This window comes from Mustelus asterias, chromosome 8 (assembly GCF_964213995.1).
Source record: "Mustelus asterias chromosome 8, sMusAst1.hap1.1, whole genome shotgun sequence".
Lineage (NCBI taxonomy): Eukaryota > Metazoa > Chordata > Chondrichthyes > Carcharhiniformes > Triakidae > Mustelus > Mustelus asterias.
Window position 1 is genome coordinate 107,562,203 of NC_135808.1, and position 20,244 is coordinate 107,582,446.

General features: G+C 43.0%; 1 protein-coding gene across 3 annotated transcripts in view; it reads left to right on the forward strand.

The window, feature by feature from the left end:
- The window catches only part of LOC144497425 (zinc finger SWIM domain-containing protein 5), a 207,658-nt gene that overhangs the window by 79,945 nt on the left and 107,469 nt on the right, over positions 1–20,244 (forward strand). Inside the window, exon 1 of one of the 3 annotated variants that reach the window (XM_078218687.1) lies at positions 1,561–1,593. The exons of the other annotated variants lie outside the window; for them this stretch is intronic. The gene's annotated coding sequence lies outside the window, so the exon portion shown is untranslated. Of the gene's footprint in view, positions 1–1,560; positions 1,594–20,244 lie in introns of those variants that run through there. 3 annotated transcript variants of the gene reach the window in all.

Consider the following 20,244-nt stretch of genomic DNA (forward strand, 5'->3'; position numbering starts at 1 on the left):
TAAACAGAATTGTGAGTGCTGCTGACACAAAAATGTGGAAGGATAGTGTGTATGTGGTACTGAATTATAAATTGGCAAATAGTCTTGAGACTCTGAATGTACTGACTTCGAGGTGTAAATTAAACATTACAAGATTAAATGGTTTATACAATGAGAACCCTAAATGATGTCAAAACCACATAACCAAGATTCCATTCTTTCTCCTGGTAGGGTAGATGTGCAGAAAACCCGCAACTAAGATGTTGTCCCAGCCACTCCTCGGCAAGATATTGCTCCAACCCCCCTTCGATGAGCAAAGCATTGCTCCCTGCCCTCACCTCACCTAGCAAGATATGCTTTTTAAACCCTCCACTCACACCCCAACATCAGAGCAAGACTTTAGCACACCCCCCGTGCCCCGTGCGCCCCCCCCCCCTCAATGCTGAGAGATTTCAACTTTGTTATCCTGCTCCCATCTCCTCCCAACCATTCTGCTCACGTTGTGTTTTCCATTCCACTCGCTGCCAATAGCCCTCTACTCATTCCAACTGTGCCAGGAGTTCCACTTCATGGGTTTGCCCCAACCTTGTCTCATTTCTCCTTTAACCCCTTTCCAATTGCATCTTTCACCTGCCAGCAACTGATCCCATCCCTCCCCTGACCATTATCTTGAGTTGAATGAGACTGTTTGCAACCTATTTGACTATGAGTTGAGCTTCCAATTCTGTATGCTCCCCCTCAAGATTCCCTTTATATTGCCTGCCTATGCTCCTGCCATTTGCTGCTGAAACCCAATCAACTTGCGCTATCACCCCAGATTTGCCTATTCTAGTCCTGGATGGTCTCCCATCTTCCACCCTCTATAAATTTGAACTCATCTAAAACTCTACTGATCATAGCTAATCTCAGATTAAGGCTTGTTCAATCACACCTATACTGGCTCCAAAATTCCCTGCAATTTTAATCCCTGGGTATGTGGGTGATTTCACAAGTGCTCGCACAGCCCCTTTAATTTCTTTTGTGCGGCTGCGCATGTGTGTAGCCAGAATTCTGAAATTTTTATACTGGTGTCCAAACTCTCCCATGGTCTTATCCCTCAGAATCTCTCTAACCTCCACCAGCTGTCCAACCCTCCACGAACTCTACATTCCTCCAATTCTGGTCTCTTGTGCATCCTCCATTACCTGTGCCCCACCAATGTCTACTGTGTTTTCAGACGTTCTTCTGGTCTCGTGTACATATCCATTCTCATTCTCTCTCTCTCTCTCTCTCTCTCTCTCTCTCTCTCCCCTTCCTCCTCCCCCCCCAACATCCTGTTTCAGATATAAGCCTTGAGCTGCAAATGACCATTTGTTGCACTGTAGGAAATAAAATCATCTTGCTTATCATTTAGATTTCTAATTATTCATTGTGTGCAATGCTGTGTAACATACTTTCTTAGTCTTTTGCAAATTTATTTAGACAAGAGTCGTCTCTTTCTTGCTTTGCAGATTTCTTTATTAGTATGGGAGAAAGAATGTGCGGACTGTTCAGTGATATTCAAGTTTAAGTCTCTCATTGCCCAGTAGCAAGTGCCTGGCACCTGAAACTTGGTTGTCACAGCCTGACTGGTTTGTACGTGATTTTGATTTGATTTGATTTATTATTGTCACATGTATTAGTATACAATGAGAAGTATTGTTTCTTGTGCACCACACAGAAAAAGCATACCATACATAGAGAAGAAAAGGAGGGAGTTCAGAATGTAGTGTTACAGTTATAGTTAGGGTGTAGAGTAAGATCAACTTAATGCAAGGTAGGTCCATTCAAAAGTCTGATGGCAACAGGGAAGAAGCTGTTCTTGAGTTGGTTGGTAGTGACCTCAGACTTTTGTATCTTTTTCCTGACGGAAGAAGGTGAAAGAGATAATGTCCGGGGTGTGTGGAGTCCTTAATTATGCTGGCTGCTTTGCCGAGGCAGCAGGAAGTGTAGGCAGAGTCAATGGATGGGAGGCTGGTTTGCGTGATGGATTGGGCTACATTCACGACCTTTTGTAGTTTCTTGCAGTCTTGGGCAGAGCAGGAGCCATACCAAGCTGTGATACAACCAGAAAGAATGTTTTCTATGGTGCATCTGTTAGGGTTGGTGAGGATTGTAGCTCCAAATGCCAAGTTTCCTTAGTCTTCTGAGAAAGTAGAGGCGTTGGTGGGCTTTTTTAACTATAGTGTCGGCATGGGGGGACCAGGACAGGTTGTTGGTGATCTGGACACCTAAAAACTTGAAGCTTGTGACAAACATGAAGCTGATTTCATGTAAAATCCTTTGATTAAATGTCTTCCATTTCTTGCTGTGGCTGGATGAATGAGCAAAGACTTGCCTTTTATTTTGTAATCCTGTTTAATATTTTATCTCGGGTAATTGCTTAGTGTCTTGATAGTTGATGAACCTGTTTAGCTTGACATTCGGGGCAATGCCAAAGCCATGGTAGATTAATTATATGGTTATTATTTATCTCTGGGATATTCCAATGCTTATGCTTAGCTGGCTGCCAACTTCCTTGTAAAGAGAGAAGAAATCAGTGTTTAATGTTTTTGACTTCTATGTAAACAGAACCAAAGATATTGAGCCACAGAAACCAATATTGGAACGGGTGATCAAATGCTTTGTCAAAGAAGTAGGTTTTAAGAATCATTGTAAAGGTATGGGGGGTGGGAAGGATTTAAGAAGGGATTTCTGAGTGTAGGGCCTAGGCAGCTGAAAGTGTGGTCAATGATGGTAGAGTGATGAAAACTGGGGATGCACAAGGGCCAAAGTTGGAGAAGTACAAAGATCGAAGAGGATTGCATGACTGTAGGAGATTACAGAAATAATGAGGAATGAGATCACAGAGAATCTAGGAAACAAGAATGTGGAAATATGGAAGCTCCTGATCTCGCGATACTCATGCAGATGAACCAACAGGGGTGATGGACAATCTTCCCTCTCAGGTGCGCAGCTACACAGCAACCTGGAACGGGCTGCACAGGGAGCAAACCGACTGCATGTAAGCACCGGTGCCTTTAAGATTGATGCATGCATGCATCTTAAAGGGGCAGCAGTCCACGGAGAGCACTGGAGAGACCATTGATCATGGGTGAGCAGGACGTTTGTTGAGTGTTTAGATACAAGCCACAACATTTTGGATGAGCTCAAGTTGATTGTAAACATGTGCCTGGCTGGAACAACAAATGTGGTTTTAAGAAGTCGTCCTGTGAGAGAGCAAAGGCTGATAAATGGAATTGAGGTACTGTTCACTGTGATCTAAACTGAATGGTGGAAACAGCTCAGGGCTAAATGGCTTGTGTTTCTAATGTTCAGATTTGTATTTTTAAACTGTCATAGAATTGGTGAGGGATGGAGACAGATGAGTTACTCTACAGAGAGACTAATCTAGGACCTCCATATTGTGTTTCTGGATCATTGCTACCTCTTTGAGGGCTTACAAAGGACAATAGATGCAGATGTGTCTATGTGCTGGGGCCTGGGGGTGTGTGCGCCTGTGTACAAATTCAAAACACACTCTATGCAGTGTTGTCCAAAGTGGTTTGGTGGCTGGTGTGATTGTGTGGGCATGAAATGTTTTCACAGTCAGCATCCCATGGTTTCACTGCTTTGGGAGTATGTTCATTTGAGGAGTCATTTACTGACTTTAATAATGTAACACTGCCCACATCGCACATTATTAGGCCTTTCTTGACATGCCTGGTGATTTAATGCTTCATTTAGTATGGTGAATTTAGGTCCATCATAAACTAAGTTGAGACTTCTGAACATCACTTTACAGCTGCTGGGGAAAGAAGATATTTATTCCATTAGTCTGGATTAATTTGAATCTACGTCCCAGAGCTGAAGGTTGCACTGAGGTCTGTGTGTGGGGTGGTAATTGTGGGTTTATTGGATAACATTGCCGCAATTGTGCTGCTTTAATTGGTCATATGGGCCCAGTTACTGTGCTGTGATGTTGGGACTTTGGTCTCATTCTTGGCATTTAATTAAGTGGACTTTGCAGACATTCTTGGAAATAAGGGTTGAACTGTATTCGTTAATACCATTTAAATGTCAAAATAACTATAGAGAAAACCTATATCAGGGAACAAAGGAATGGTTTTAAAAAATGGTTTCACAGTATTTGTAAAGTACTTCTCTTACATTTTTTATAATGGGAAACACTTGTTGAAAGTCCTCAGCTTGCTGAAGGAAACAAGAATGCAGAAGCATTTTGGAAAGCATTCTGGCAACAACTTTGAGTGCATTCAGTATTCAATAAACACGCTCTATAAAAAAAAACATGTAGCAGATCCATGGTCATAAACGTTTGACACAAGTTTACAAAAAAATGAGATCAATGGAGTGGCTCTAGAAACTACAGTGTAGCTTTCCTGGAACAAAGATTAGACATTTCCATTTGGAGACTGTGTTTTGTAACCCTTAGATGCATTATTAATGAAGCTTTTAACAATTACGATAAATTAATCTGCTCTTGAGGCTGTTTGTTCAGGTAAGATGCCTTATTAGCATATCTGATGGATCTGCTGTCAGGTACAGATTAAACCACCCGCCCTTGGAAACTCTCTTGGGAAAGCAATGAATAAAATGTGATACAGAAGTGCATCTTTAATTTCGGGGGTCTTGGTGAGAAAGCAGTGTCTGGCCAATGAGGATTTTGGCATTAATCAACTTCACCCCAAGTAAAATTGCAGTAACTCCTTTCTTTCTCACTCATCACCCCCACTTTGAATCTCTTTCTTTAATAGACATTCGGTATGTTGCATGTGCTTTCATTCTTTTATCATCTCCTTGGCAGTGGTTATTTAGATCATAGAGAGGAAACAGGTTTGTCAAAGTGAACAGTTATGAGATGATTGATTTTCTTTTCTTTGCTTTTCTGCTGATGCTTTGATACTAGCATTGTTCCATCAAGCAAAAGTTAAGCTTCGAATGTGGGTCGAGGTGAACCAAAGTTTTAAAATTCTGATAGTTTAGCTAAAATTTTGCGTGCCACTTTTTTATGGCCACTGTTTCTATTGGATGGGAGTGCTTGAACAGATAATGCAAAGTATGTGAGGAGGAAGAATTCCAACATCAGTAAACTGTCAAAGCTAAGCAGATGGAAGAAACACCGATTTGTCAAACAAAATTGGAAACTTATTTAATGGCATTTTTTTCTGTCTTTTTTAAGAAAAACCTAATATCATATCAAACTTGGTAGGTAAATGTAATTGGCTCCGATAGTGGAGACAGAACAGTGCATGCACAAACTGAAGCTATGCCATCTGCTCAAAACAGGTTTGTTTTGATTCACTTATGACAGAAGTGCCCAAGCTCGTTGTCTTGGGCTGCCTGGAACCTTGTGAGCCGCACAAAGTAAAACACATTTCATTTTAATTTTCATGTAGCTCAAACTATATATTCTGGAAGTTATTTATCTTCAACAATCACAACTACTTTGGGTAAATTGTAAGAAGGGGCTTAGAGCCTCGAAAGCTTGTGTGGCTTTTGCTACCAAATAAACCTGTTGGACTTTAACCTGGTGTTGTTAAACTTCTTACTAAATTGTAAGTGCCAGTTTGTGCACAGCAAGGTCCCAAAAAACAGCATGCGAATGTGTGATAAAATCAGTTTTTGGTGGTGTAGTTTGGACAAATTGGTTACTTATTCGAAAAGGTAGACGGTGAGTTCCTCTGGGTGAGTAGGCAAATGCACTGAGAGCGATATACTGAAATATGTCTCAAGTGCAGCAACACAGTCATTACACTTGGCTTTAGTACCCCTCAGTTAGGGGGTGAATGAGTGAGGGCTCTCACCCATAATGCTGTCTTATAATCCTGGAACGGTTGAACGCAGGATTGGTCTTTTATGCTCGATCAGTATTTATTACTTATTCCTCATTATCCTTCAGAATGTGGTGGTGATCTACCTTCTTGAACTGCTGCAATCCATCATGTAGATACACCCACAATGCTGATGGAAGGGACTTCCAGGATTTCTCTCCACAACAATTAGGAAATGGTAATATAGTTCCAAATCAGGGTGATGCCTGGCTTGGAGCAATTTTTAAAAATTCATTCTTGGGATATGGGTGTCGCTGGCAGGCCAGCAGTTATTGCCCATCCCTGGTTGTCCTTGAACTGAGTGGCTTGCTAGGCCATTTCAGAGGGCAGTTGGGAGTCAACCACATTGCTGTGGATCTGGAGTCACATGTAGGCCAGACCAGGTAAGGACAGCAGATTTCTTTCCCTAAAAAACATTAGTGAACCAGATGGGTTTTTCCAACATTCGACAATGGTTTCATGGTCAGCAGATTCTTAATTCCAGATATTTTTATTGAATTCCATGGACCCAGGCTCGATTCCTGGCTTGGATCACTGTCTGAGTGGAGTTTACACATTCTCCCTGTGTCTGCATGGGTTTCCTCCCACAGTCCAAAGATGAGCATTGGCCATGCTAAATTCTCCCACAGTGTGAATTTGCGGGCGCCAGAGTGTGGTGATTAGGGGATTTTCACAGGAACTTCATTAGTGTGAATGTGAGCCTACTTGTGACTAATAAATAAACATTACTTTAACCATCATCTGTCTTGGTGGGATTTGAACCCGGGTTCCCAGAACATTAGCTGAGTTTCTGGATTAATAGTCTAGTGATACTAACACTAGGCCATCGCCTCCACTTGCAGGTGTTCCTCTATGTCAACTGTCAGGGTTGGAAGGTGCTGTCATAGGAGCCATGGTGAAGTGCTGTAGTGCATCTTGTAGATAGTGCACACTGCTGTCACTGTGTCAATGGTGGAGGGTGTGAATGTTGAAGGTGGTGGATGAGATGCCAATCAAGCAGACTGCTTGGTCCTGGATGTTGTTGATCATTGTGTGTTGTTGGAGCTACACTCATTCAAGAAAGTGAACATTATTCTATCACACTTCTGCCATGTGCCTTGTATGTGGTGAACACCCTTTGGAGGATCCGGAGGTAAGTTACTTGCCACAGAATTTCCAGCTTCTGACCTGCTTTCATGTTGCCACAGTGTTTATGTGGCTGGTCCAGTTTAGTTTCTGACCAATCACAACCCCCCATGATGATGGGGGATTTGGTGATGGATTATTTTTGTGGGAGATCCTTGCTTGGTACCTATGTGAAGTCATTGTTTCTTGCCACTTATCAGCTCAAGCCTGAATGTTGTCCAGGTCTTGCTACATATCTGCTTCACTATCTGTGAAATTGCAAATGATGCTGAACACTGCGATGATCAGCAAACACTCCCACCTCTGACCTTATGATGGAGGGAAGGTCATTGATGAAGCAACTGAAGATGGTTGGGCCTACCTGGGGCTGAGATGATTGACTGTCAACAACCACAACCATCTTCCTGTGTGCTAGATATGACTCCAACCAGGGGAGGGTTTTTCCCCTGATTCCCATCGACTCCAGTTTTGCTAGGGTTTCTTGATACCATACTTGGTCAAATGTTGCCTTGATGCTAAGGAGAATTGCTCTCTCCTCATTTCTCAAGTTCAGTTCTTTGGCCCATGTTTAGAACAAAGCTGTAGTGAGGTTAGGAGCTGAGTAGCCATGGTAGAACCCAAACTGAGCGCCAGTGATCAGGTGACTGCTGAGTAAGTGCTGCTTGATAGCATTGTCAAATACATATTCCATCACTTGACTGATAATCAAGAGTAGACTGGTGGAGCAGTAATTGGCCAGTTTGAATTTGTCCTGCTTTTGCGTATGGGACATATGGGCAATTTTCTGCATTGTCGGTTAGATGCCAGTGTTGTAGTTGTACTGGAATAGCTTGGCTAGGGGCTGCAGCATGTTCTGGAGCACAAGTCTAGAGTGCGATTGCTGAAATGTTGTTAGGGCCCATCGCCTTTGTAATTTCCTTCTGCTATTTCTAAATATCATCTGGAGTGAATCACATTGGCTGAAGACGAGCATCTGTGATGCTGGAGACCTCAGGAGGAAGCTTAAATGGAACAGTCAGTCGGCACTTCTGACTGAAGAAGATTGCAAATGCTTCAGCCTTGTCTTTTGCACTGATGTGCTGAGCTGCCCCATCATTGAGTTGGGAATGTTTGTGGAGCCTAGAGTGAGTGTCCTACCCATTTCCAAATTCCAGGCTAATATTGACAGTCCAAATACATATGTGAAGAACATTTGGAAAAATAATAGTGAACTGCTTATACTCATACTACACCCAAGGAGGAAAGAGACTAGGAGGAGAGGAATGGCAAAGAGCTGTTCTAAATGAAAATAGCAAAATTATTAATGCAATAAAGGGCAGGGGATGTTATTAGAAATGCAATTTGGACTTTGATGCTGAAGTCACAAGAAAGATCTGCAATTGTAATGCTGAAATCACTAGTCCTGTAAGTACATTGGTTCTGGACCATTAAGTATAAGGGCTTTTTGGCTAGTGAATTGAACTATGTTGAGTGATTTTGGCTTGAGATTAACTTTAAACAAAATACAGGTGACTGTGTGGTGGAAGAATTGGGCCTTTTAGAAAGATTTTCATTAAAGTACCCATTCATAACTTGAAAAAATTGAATTTGAAAGTAAGATTTCTAACAAATTGTCCCAATCTCTCTCATTTAAAAGTGGAGTAAATATTATTTTTGAGTAAGAATTGGAAAGTTCTGACTTCTCACACTTGGTCCACTAATACTGTACAACAGATGTTTGGCCCACTGAGTTTCTTTACAGTGAGAGTCATTGGGAAGTGGTTTGGCTTGATGGGATTCTGGAGCATGTATGACAGGATAGTGGTTTGTCCCAGACGGGCTTAAACCCTTGGATCTGAATTTAGTTTTCATTGGGAGTCCGCTGCATATCATCTATCTCTCATAACTTATTCTTATAAATAAAGCAAGCAATCCTGTTCCTTTGAAATGAGGATAATAAAGTAAACTTCACCCAAACTATGTGACTGAAATGGTGCTGAAGTCAAGAGATGGTCATCATCTGGAGGGTTGTCTTCCTCTTCCTTTGCTCCCACAAGGCTCTCCACATGTTCTGCATCTGGGCAAGGGAAGATGGGGACAAGAGTAGTATTTAACGACAAGGGAGGAAGAAATGTTAAGTGGTTGCTGAATGCAGTGGCACTTTGTCATTGATAGTGTACGAGGGTGAGATTTCAGTGAGAAGAAAGGCTAAGATGACCAGAAACACTTGGGCGGACTATCCTCCAGCCTCGTCAGTTACATTCCTAAAATATCCCCTCTTGCAAAATGTTACGCTTTTCATCAGGACAGTAAGTGGATTGACGGCAGCCTTCCTCCACTCTTGGTCTGCTCCATTGTATTTGTGTGTGCCAGTTTGGCTGACCAAAAAAGGAAGTTGTGTATTTGTGAAAGCCATGTGCGATGACATGCACATCCTTTGATCAGAGGCATAGAGTTTAAGAGCAGGGAGGTTATGCTGGATCAATATGAAATGTTGGTTAGGCCACAGCTAGAGTGGAGCAACACGATTGAGTAGAGGAGCAACACGATTGAGATGTAGAAAATTATGTGGGGCATAAATGCAGTAAACATGAAGAAACTTCCCCCTTGGTGGAGGGATCAATGACCAGGGGGCATAGATTTAAGGTGAGGGGATGTGAGGAAAAGCATTTTCACCCAAAGGGTGGTGGAGGCAGAGACCTTCATGACATTTAAGTATTTAGATGTGCACTTGTGATGCCAAGGCTATGGACCAAGTGCTGAAAAATTAGATTAGAATAATTGGATGCTTTGTATTTGATCGACACAGACTCAGTGAGCTGAAGGGTCTTTTTCTTTGTGCTGTTAGACTTCTATGACTCTGAGAATGAAATAGTGTGGATGTGTGAACGGTGAGAAAGTGAGGGAAGTAATTGTAAGGAGAGTAATAAATAGAGTGTGGCAGTCACAACGGAAGCTGATGGAATGAAATGTATGGAAGTGATGGGAGGAGGGCAGAGAGGATACTGAGTGCTGGAGTTACAGGTGTTATGAGAAATACAAATTGAGTATCTTACTTTAGCAGCTCTTGTCAGATCTTTCTGCGTGGTGCTCCTCTGTCTACTTGGTTTATCGTTTCTCTCTCCACCATAGTTATCAAAGAAAAAAGAAAAAAACAAAGAAAATTACAGCACAGAAACAGGCCATCCAGCCCTCCAAGCCTGCACCAATCATGCTGCCCGTCTGAACTAAAACCCCCTACAGGACCATATCCCTCCATTCCCGTCCTATTCATGTATTTGTCAAGCCGCCCCTTAAAAGTCATTATCGTATTTGCTTCCACTATCTCCCCCAATAGAGAGTTCTAAACACCCACCACCCTTTGTGTAAAAAAACTTGCATTATACATCTCCTTCAAACCTTGCCCATTGCTACCCTTCATTTAGTGCACCTAATGTGTTCCTGGATTAAGGCATACTAAATGAAATTATCTTCCCCATAAAGCATGTTCTAAGAGTGGGGTGTGAGGGGGTGGTCATGTTCCTGGCATGTAATTTTTAGATTAAAAACTGATTTTTACGTATTAAACACAAACAAAGACATGAGTTGCCAAACATGCACCAGATGCAGTAACTCGAGTAGTTACAGGTGCTGTGACACACCAAATCACTTGCCTAACTATTGGGATCAAAATTCTTTGGCTGTAATGAAGCTTGGGTGTAGATGAGATCCAGTGGAGGTAGGATTTCTGACCGGGCCAGGGAATGTTGGGTCTTCAAAAGGCGAGTATGCAGGTACAGCAAGTAATTAGGAAAGGTAATCGAATGTTATGATTTATTGGGAGGAGAATTAAATACAAAAGTAGAGAGTTGTACAGAGCATTGGTGAGACCACATCCGGAGTACTGAACAGTATTGGTCACCTTATTTAAGGAAGGATGTATATGTGTTGGAAGCAGTTCAGAACGTATTTACTTGATTAATACCTGGGATGGATAGGTAGTATTATGAGGAAAGGCTGGATTGGCTGGGCTTGTATCTACTGAAGTTTACACGAGTAAGAGGTGACATAATTGAAACATAGGATTCTGAGGGATCTTGACCGGGTGGATGTGGAGACAATGTTTTCCCTTGTGGCAAAATCTCAAACTTGGCCAGTGGGGGCATTACTATTTAAAAATAGGGGGTCACCCATTTAAAACAGAGTTGAGGTGATTTTTTTTCTTCAAGAGTTGAGTCTTTGGAACACACTTCCTCAAAAGACAGTGGAAGCAGAGTATTTGCTTATCAAGAATCTATCAAGCTCTGCCTTTCACTCTCTTTTGAATATTTGTATCGGGGGTAGGCAGTAATGCGTGGTCGAGATTACAATCAGATCTGTCATGCTCAGTGGAGCTGACTTGAGGGGCCGAGTGGCCTATACCTGCTCCTGATTTGTATGCTTGTAAACTTTGTTTTGTTAACATTTGTATGATAATTAGATGTATGCGTGTACCTGCACGTGTGTATGCACATCTATACACACACACACAAGTGTGCTTGACGTTTGCGTTTTCTCTTCTGCTGCCCTGCTCTTCTCTCTGTAGGCTCCCATAGATAATTTCCTCCTGCCATGGCAATGCTGGTGAGTGTATGGAATGTGACTGCATTTTTGTCAGTTGACATCCGACTGGGACTAGGCTATGGGTTCTTTGTGTTTGGCACGTGGCTAAAGTGACTGGTTTCCAGCTGACTGCACCAGGATTAAGTGCCAAGGCATTGTTTGATTTATTTTCATACCTCGCTCCGGTTTGTATGCGGTCCCAAATTCTTTTCAAATTATGGCCACAAATCACAGTGCAGACCCTGCTTAGTTAACTCTTGCGATCTGATCTTGTCATTCCAACTGCGTTTTGTTTTATCTCCTTCACACTCTGGGGTTCTAGGAACACCTCCAAGCTATTTTGTTGTCCCCGCTGCATCTGCATGCACTTTTGGCAGTGATCGTGAAACTGTCTTTGCCTCAGCTTTTGTTTATAAGTACAGCTGCACAAGTAAGAGAAGATTATTTTGCCAACTTGCCACAAGCATATTTTATTCCTGTGTCTTACAGAAAACTGTGACTGTAAATGCATTGCTGTTGAGGGAAGAGGAAATAACCAACTGTTTGGTGAACTGCATAACTCCATACTTTGGGGGCATCGCTGTCCAACTCTGGCAACACATTGGCACAGTGGTTAACACCGCTGCCTCACAGCATCAGAGACCAGGGCTCTATTCCAGCCTCTGGGGACTGTCTGTGTGAAGTTTGCGCATTCTCCCCATGTCTGCATGGGTTTCCTCTGGGTGCTCCGGTTTCCTCCCTCGCTCCAAAGATGTGTTGGTTAGCTCGATTGGCCACACTCAATTGCTCTTTAGTGTCAGGTTGATTAGCAGGGAAAGGGTCTGGGTGGGATTGTTGTCAGTGCAGGCTCAATGGGCCAAATGGCCTCCTTCTGCACACGTACGGATTCTATGAAATGTCCAACCAAGTAGTTTTTTGTATTATTCCGGAGGCCTGTTTGTGCTCAAAGTCAGGATAGGAGAGTCAAAGTTTATCTTGACAGGAAAGTGAGGTTGAGGCCACAATCTGATCAGCCATGATGATGGAGCCGGTTTGAGGGTAGTGATGATGGATCAAATGATGAGCTGAATAGCAAGTAATATGTTACCACTTTTTTTAAAACTGCAAATCATAGGTGAGGTTGCCATTATTGCAACCAAAGCATTACATTATTGGAAACACAGAGGGAATACCCTTGCAAAGAAACTTGAAAGAGTGACCAATGTCATAGAAAGACTTGGTGATCTGAAACGGAATTTTTAAGTTGCTCGTTTCTGTTGACTGCATTCCAGAATGTGCATTACATTTGGTCACATGGATGAAACCATAAGGATATAATTTAGTTTTGCCTCTTGGAATTGAAAAGAAAAAGTCCATGTGGTTTCATCCCAAGTGCTCAAAGGCAACAAAGTAGTTTAGAAGAGCAGTCGCTGTTTTAATGTAGGGAACCAACCAGTTTGCACACAGTAAAGTTCCACAAAAACAATAATTAGTAGATAATTTGTTTTAATTATTGACTGAAGGATAAATATCACTCAGAACACAGGGCAAGCTCCCTGCTCTTCAAAATACTTGTGTGGTATCTTTCATATCTAGTTCTAAGGGATCGGGGTTTAACACCTCATCTGAAAGCCAGTACTTTAAACAGTAGCACTCACTCAGTAAAAGGTGAAGAAGCCATAGTCCCAGATGACCTATAGACTGCGGGAGAGCTGTCTGGGGGTGATTTAACCGGAGGATCATCACACCATGGTAAAGGGCAAGGTTGAGAAGGCAGAGCCTTCATGAATTACCTCAGCCGGTACAGGAATTGAACCCGTGCTGTTGGCATCTCTTTGCATCACAAACCAGCCAACTGAGCTAACCTGATCTGGAGAGGGACTGAAACTCAGATGAGAGTGCTGTGCCATGTCTGTTATCCAAATATTCCGCAAAGACTGGGAATGAGATTTCCAATATGACGTATGGAACAGCCTGAAAAACCAGAAGTAACTTCCTGATTACTTTAGTGAAGAATGGGTCCGGTTTCTCGCATTGATCTTGGATAATGTTCCTTGAGGCTACCTGGCCCCTTGCAGAAACATAGCTTCTCTCCTTGATCAATCTCCATGACTAAGGCCTCCAACACCTGAGAGACTGGGAGTCCTCCTTTTGCTCTGGTGCTTCATTTGCCTTGTTCGAAATTGCAGTACTGGCAGTCAGCAACAGCTTCCTTTCGGTCAGTGTAGGTTCCTTGTAAGAGGAAAAGCCTGCCTTTAAGAGCTGGAACACGTGCTAAGCTCCCCAGCGTGCAGCCAGCCAACAACAATCTGCCAAATAAGGAGGCAACACAAACTTTGTATGCTGCCTGTCTTGGCAGGACAGCCTGGGGGCGGATGGCGACATACCCTCCCAAAACATTTACGGGCCAATTTGTAGCCGATAAATCATGCATGATTTCTGAGCCATTTAAACCTTATCAAATTGAGTTGATAAAGTAATCCAGTAGTTGTTTGGTTGTCCTTTGCCATCTGAAGTATTTAAAAAGTGGTCCTCGTTTGAGGCACCCTGGGGCAGCACGGTGGCACAGTGGTTAGCACTGCTGCCTCACAGCACCAAGGGCCCATGTTCGATTGGGTCACTGTCTGTGAGGAGTCTGTACGTTCTCCCCGTGTCTATGCGGGTTTCCTTCGGGTGCTCCGGTTTCCTTGCACAGTCTGTAAGACATGCTGGTTAGGTGCATTGGCCTTGCTAAATTCTCCCTCCGTGTACCCGAACAGGCGCCGGACTGTGGTGACTGGGGGATTTTCACAGTAACTTCATTGCAATGTTAATGTAAGCCTACTTGTGACACTAATAAATAAACTTGAAAACTGTCATCTTTTAAAATATTTGAACATGCTTCTGTTTTGCAGTGTGACAGCTTGCAAATTTCCTGCACTGTGGCTGGCGTACTTTGCTGTTGCAGAGCTAGCTTGGTGGCTGGATCACTGGAAGAGAATAACTGTTTTATTGTATTACTGGGAACTAGCATTACAGGAAAACTGGCATTTGTGTGAATGAAATTGTCACTTAAAAATTGTGCATTAACTTTAGATTCTCCTAAAAGATTGCAGTTAAAACATTTTTCGAAACAACAGTTGAGGGGGTTTATGTGACTCTGTCTTGGTTTTTGATTTTTTTCAAAAAACCATTTGATGTTAGCACCATATTTCAGACCGCAAGTACTGTCCCACTAAAACTCATGACCGCATAATCAAGGATAATTAGAGGGGAGACCTTCCATCTTACCAACTTTGACCATGATTTCCTGTCAAAACGTGCACATTTTGTTTCAGCATGGTTTATCAATGACAGAACTTAGCTGAATTGTGCTGCCTCCATTTTTGTTTTCCTGCGGTTACTGTCGAACCAATAACCATGTTGTAACTGCAAATGCTTGAATTTTTTTAAACGGCTTCATTCACCTGGCTGCCTTGCTTCCTCCCTTTCCTACTCCCTGCCTCCTGCTTGCCACCGCGTTGCTCCTTTTTATTTTGTTGCTGATTCCCATTCGCCGCTTCCTTCTCCCGACTCCCTCCCACTCGCCGCTTAGTTCTCACGACTCCTTCCCACCCTCCCACTCGCCGCTTCCCCCTCCTGACCAACTCACTGCTTCCCACTCGCCACTTCCATCTCCTGACTACCTCACTGCTTCCCACTTGCCGTTACGCCCTCCCACTCACCACTTCCCTCTCCCAACCACCTCACTGCTTCCGACTTGCTCTCCAATACTCTCCTGAACCCTCATTTTATTATGGGAAAGTAATTATCTCACTTTTTTGTTTATCATGCTGTTTCTGAGGAACATTAGGAGTGCTCAACGAGGAATAACTGTAATGTAAAATCCACACTGACCTATTTGAAGGGTATGCTGCATTGGTGCCTGGAGAATGGTAGACTTTCCTGCCCATTTTAGTACAAAACTTTCAGAATGTGTGCATGAGGTATTGGTTTAGAAAAAAATGAAGCCATGCCTTTTGACAAGAAAGGTAGCAGTATAGATGGAAAATGTGTTGGGAAACAAAACCAGGTTAGTAGGTGTTCGAATTGGAGAAAAGTTGGTCGTGGTATATATTTGTGCTGACACAGACACAATTTGCTGGAGACCGGTTTCTTCAAGTTAATGATCAGCTACCCCAAGAAAATCTGCCTCTTTCCACCCCTCCCCACCAGACTTCATGAAATACAGAACTTAATAATCAAAATGATTAATATTCATTTTCATGCAAATGTACAAATTACAACATGAGTATTCTGTTGGGGCAGCACGATGATACAGTGGTTAGCACTGCTGCCTCACAGTGCCAGGGACCCAGGTTTGATTCCCAGCTTGAGTCATTGTCTGTGTGGAGTTTGCATGTTCACCCCGTGTCTGCGTGGGTTTCCTCCGGGTGCTCCGGCTTCCTCCCACAGTCTGAAAGACGTGCTGGTTAGGTGCGTTGGCCATGCTAAGTGCTCCCTCAGTGTACCCAAACATGCTGGAATGTGGCGATTTGGGGATTTTCACAACTTCTTTGCAGTGCTAATGTAAGCCTACTTGTAACACTAAAAAATCAACTTTAAAGCATCATTTAAAGGTCATGAGCAATGCCACGAAGAGAGTCACTTGAAATGTTAACAGATTGTGCTTTAGATGGGATAATACTTGTTATTAAAAATGGCAGCCTCTAATCTATCAAGAGTTGCACCATTGGAGATTCAGAAGTATTTATTTATGTTCTAAAATAAATGACTGCAAAATTTACAAGGCTGTTTTAGGTGCTTAACTTCTTCCACCATGATATTCGCTCCTTACTTTGCAGATTCACTTGAAGCTAGCACCTGAGGGTACTGGTGCTTTGGAAGCTGTCTTGTTTTTAATAGTGTCCGGTGTATTCCCCATCATCTAAGAAGTAGACCACGTAATAGAACAGAGAGTATAGAAGGTGGCAGGAATCTAACCTCGGGCAGAGTGAAAAAGGTGACAAGCATGAGAAGGGAGGTGGTCAACACAGTGCAAGGAGATGGTCTGGTGAAGAATAGCCAGTCTGTGACAAGAAGGAACAGAGAATGCAAACAAAGGAATGCACTAACAAATCGGGTCCAGGTAAGAAAGACTAACATAAAGACACTTTACCTGAATGCACGTAGCATTCGAAACAAAGTGAATGAGTTGACGGCACAAATCAGTACAAATGGGTATGATCCAGTGGTCATTACAGAAGCGTGGTTGCAGGGTGACCAGGACTGGGAACTAAATATCCAGGGGTATCAGACAATTCGGAAGGATAGACAGGAAGGAAAAGGAGGTGGGGTAGCTCTGTTAATTAAGGATAACATCAGGGTGGTAGTGAGAGACGATATCGGCTCTAAGGAGCAAAATGTGGAATCAATGTGGGTGGAGATAAGGAATAGTAAGGGGAAAAAGTCACTGGTTGGCGTAGTCTATAGGCCCCCAAATAACTTCAAGGTGGGGTGGGCTATAAACAAACAAATAACAGATGCATGTAAAAATGGAACAGCAATAATCATGGGGGATTTTAACCTCCATATTGATTGATCAACTCAAGTCGGACACGGTGGACTTGAGGAAGAGTTCTTAGAATGCTGTCGCGATAGTTTCCTCTAACAGTATGTTACAGTACCTACGAGGGAGCAAGCTATCTTAGATCTGGTCCTGTGTAATGAGACAGGTAAAATTAATGATCTCCTTGTGAGGGATCCTCTTGGAATGAGTGATCACAATATTGGTGAATTTCTAATACAGATGGAGGGTGAGAAAGTAGGGTCCCAAACCAGTGTCCTCTGCTTGAACAAGGGAGATTACAATAGGATGAGGGCAGAGTTGGCTAATGTACACTAGGAACACAGACTAATTGGTGGGACAGTTGAGGAACAGTGGAGGATTTTTAAGGAGATTTTTCTCAGTACTCAGCAAAAATATATTCCAGTGAAAAAGAATGTAAGAAAAGGGATAATCAGCCATGGATAACTAAGGAAATAAAGGAGAGTATCAAATTGAAAATCAATGCATACAGAGTGGCCAAAATTAGTGGGGAACTAGAAGATTGGGAAGGCTTTAAAAAACAACAAAGAACTACTAAGAAAGCAATAAAGAAAGAAAAGCTAGATTATGAAAGTATCATAGAAACCCTACAGTGCAGAAGGAGGCCATTCGGCCCATCGAGTCTGCACCGACCACAATCCCACCCAGGCCCTACACCCACATATTTACCCGCTAATCCCTCTAACCTAGGCATTTTAGGATTCTATGGGGCAATTTTTAACCTGGCCAATCAACCTAACCCGCACATCTTTGAACTGTGGGAAGAAACCGGAGCACCCGGAGGAAACCCACGCAGACACGAGGAGAATGTGCAAACTCCACACAGACAGTGACCCGAGCTGGGAATCGAACCCGGGACCCTGGAGCTGTGAAGCAGCAGTGCTAACCACTGCGCTACCGTGCCGCCTGTAAACAAGCACAAAATATAAAAACTAATAGTAAAAGTTTTTACAAATATATAAAACGGAAAAGAGTGGCTAAAGTAAATGTTGGTCCCTTAGAAGATGAGAATAATAGGAAACGAGGAAATGGCCGAGGCCTTAAGCAAGTTTTTGTGTCTGTCTTCACAGTGGAGGACACAAATAGCATACCAATAATTGACGGTCATGGGTCTGTAGGGGGTGAGGACCTTAAATCGATCACTATTACTAAAGAGGTAGTGCTGGGTAGGCTAATGGGACTAAAGGTAGACAAGTCCCCTGGTCCGGATGGAATGCATCCCAGGGTACTAAAAGAAATGGCAGAAGTAATAGCAAATGCATTAGTTGTAATTTATCAAAATTCACTGGACTCTGGGGAGGTGCCAGCTGATTGGAAAACAGCTAATGTAATGCCACTGTTAAAAAAGGAGGTAGACAAAAGGCAGGTAACTACAGGCCGGTTAGCTTAACATCCATAGTTGGGAAAATGCTGGAATCTATCATTAAGGAAGAAATAGCAGGACACCTGGAAAAGAATGGTTCAATCAAGCAGATGCAGCATGGATTCATGAAGGGAAAGTCATGTTTGACTAATTTACTGGAATTTTTTGAGGATATAACAAGCGCAGTTGACAGGGGAACCGGTGGATGTGGTGTATTTAGATTTCCAGAAGGCATTCAATAAGGTGCCTCACAGAAGGTTGCTGCATAAGATAAAGATACACGGAGTTGGGGGTAAAGTGTTAGCATGGATTGAGGATTGGCTATCTAACAGAATGTGGAGATGCCGGCGTTGGACTGGGGTAAACACAGTAAGAAGTTTAACAACACCAGGTTAAAGTCCAACAAGTTTATTTGGTAGCAAAAGCCACACAAGCTTTCGGAGCTCCAAGCCCCTTCTTCAGGTGAGTGGGAATTCTGTTCACAAACAGGGCATATAAAGACACAGACTCAATTTACATGAATAATGGTTGGAATGCGAATACTTACAGCTAATCAAGTCTTTGAGATACAAAGAACGTGAGTGGAGAGAGCATCAAGACAGGCTAAAAAGATGTGTATTGTCTCCAGACAAGACAGCCAGTGAAACTCTGCAGGTCCAGGCAAGCTGTGGGGGTAACCCCCCTTTATATGCCCTGTTTGTGAACAGAATTCCCACTCACCTGAAGAAGGGGCTTGGAGCTCCGAAAGCTTGTGTGGCTTTTGCTACCAAATAAACCTGTTGGACTTTAACCTGGTGTTGTTAAACTTCTTACTGTATCTAACAGAAGGCAGAGAGTCGGAATAAATGGGTGCTTTTCCGGTTGGCAATCAGTGACTAGTGGCGTGCCGCAGGGATCGGTGCTGGGGCCTCAACTATTTACCATATACATGGACGATCTGGAGGAGGGGCCTGAGTTTGCGGATGACACAAAGATGAGTGGGAAAGCAAATTGCGTGGAGGACACAGTCTGCAGAGAGATTTGGATCGGCTCAGTGAGTGCGCAAGGATCTGGCAGATGGAGCATAACATTGGTAAGTGTGAGGTTATCCACTTTGGAAGGAATAATAGTAAAATGTACTATTATTTAAACGGTGAAAAATTACAACATGCTACTGTGCGGAGGGACCTGGGGGTCCTTGTGCATGAATCACAAAAACTCAGTTTGCAGGTGCAGCAGATAATCAAGAAGGCAAATGGAATGTTGGCCTTTATCGCGAGAGGGATGGAGTATAAAAGCAGGGAGGTCATGCTGCAACTGTACAGGGTACTGGTGAGACCGCACCTAGAGTACTGTGTACAATTTTGGTCCCCTTATTTAAGAAAGGATATATTAGCTTTGGAGGGGGTACAGAGAAGGTTCACCAGGTTGATTCCGGAGATCAGGGGGTTAGCTTATGAGGAGAGATTGAGTAGACTGGGCCTGTACTCGTTGGAGTTTAGAAGGTTGAGGGGAGATCTTATCGAGACGTATAAGATAATGAAGGGGCTAGACAGGGTAGAAGCAGCGAGGTTATTTCCACTTGCAATGGAAACAAGAACTAGGGGGCATAGCCTCAAAATACGGGGGAGTCAATTTAGAACAGAGTTGAGGAGGAACTTCTCCCAGAGGGTAGTGAATCTTTGGAATTTTCTGCCCAATGAAGCAGTAGAGGCTACCTCGTTAAATGTGTTTAAGTCACAGATTTTTAACCATTAAGGGAATTAAGGGTTATGGGGAGCGGGCGGGTAAGTGGAACTGAATCCACTATCAGATCAGCCATGATCTTATTAAATGGCGGAGCA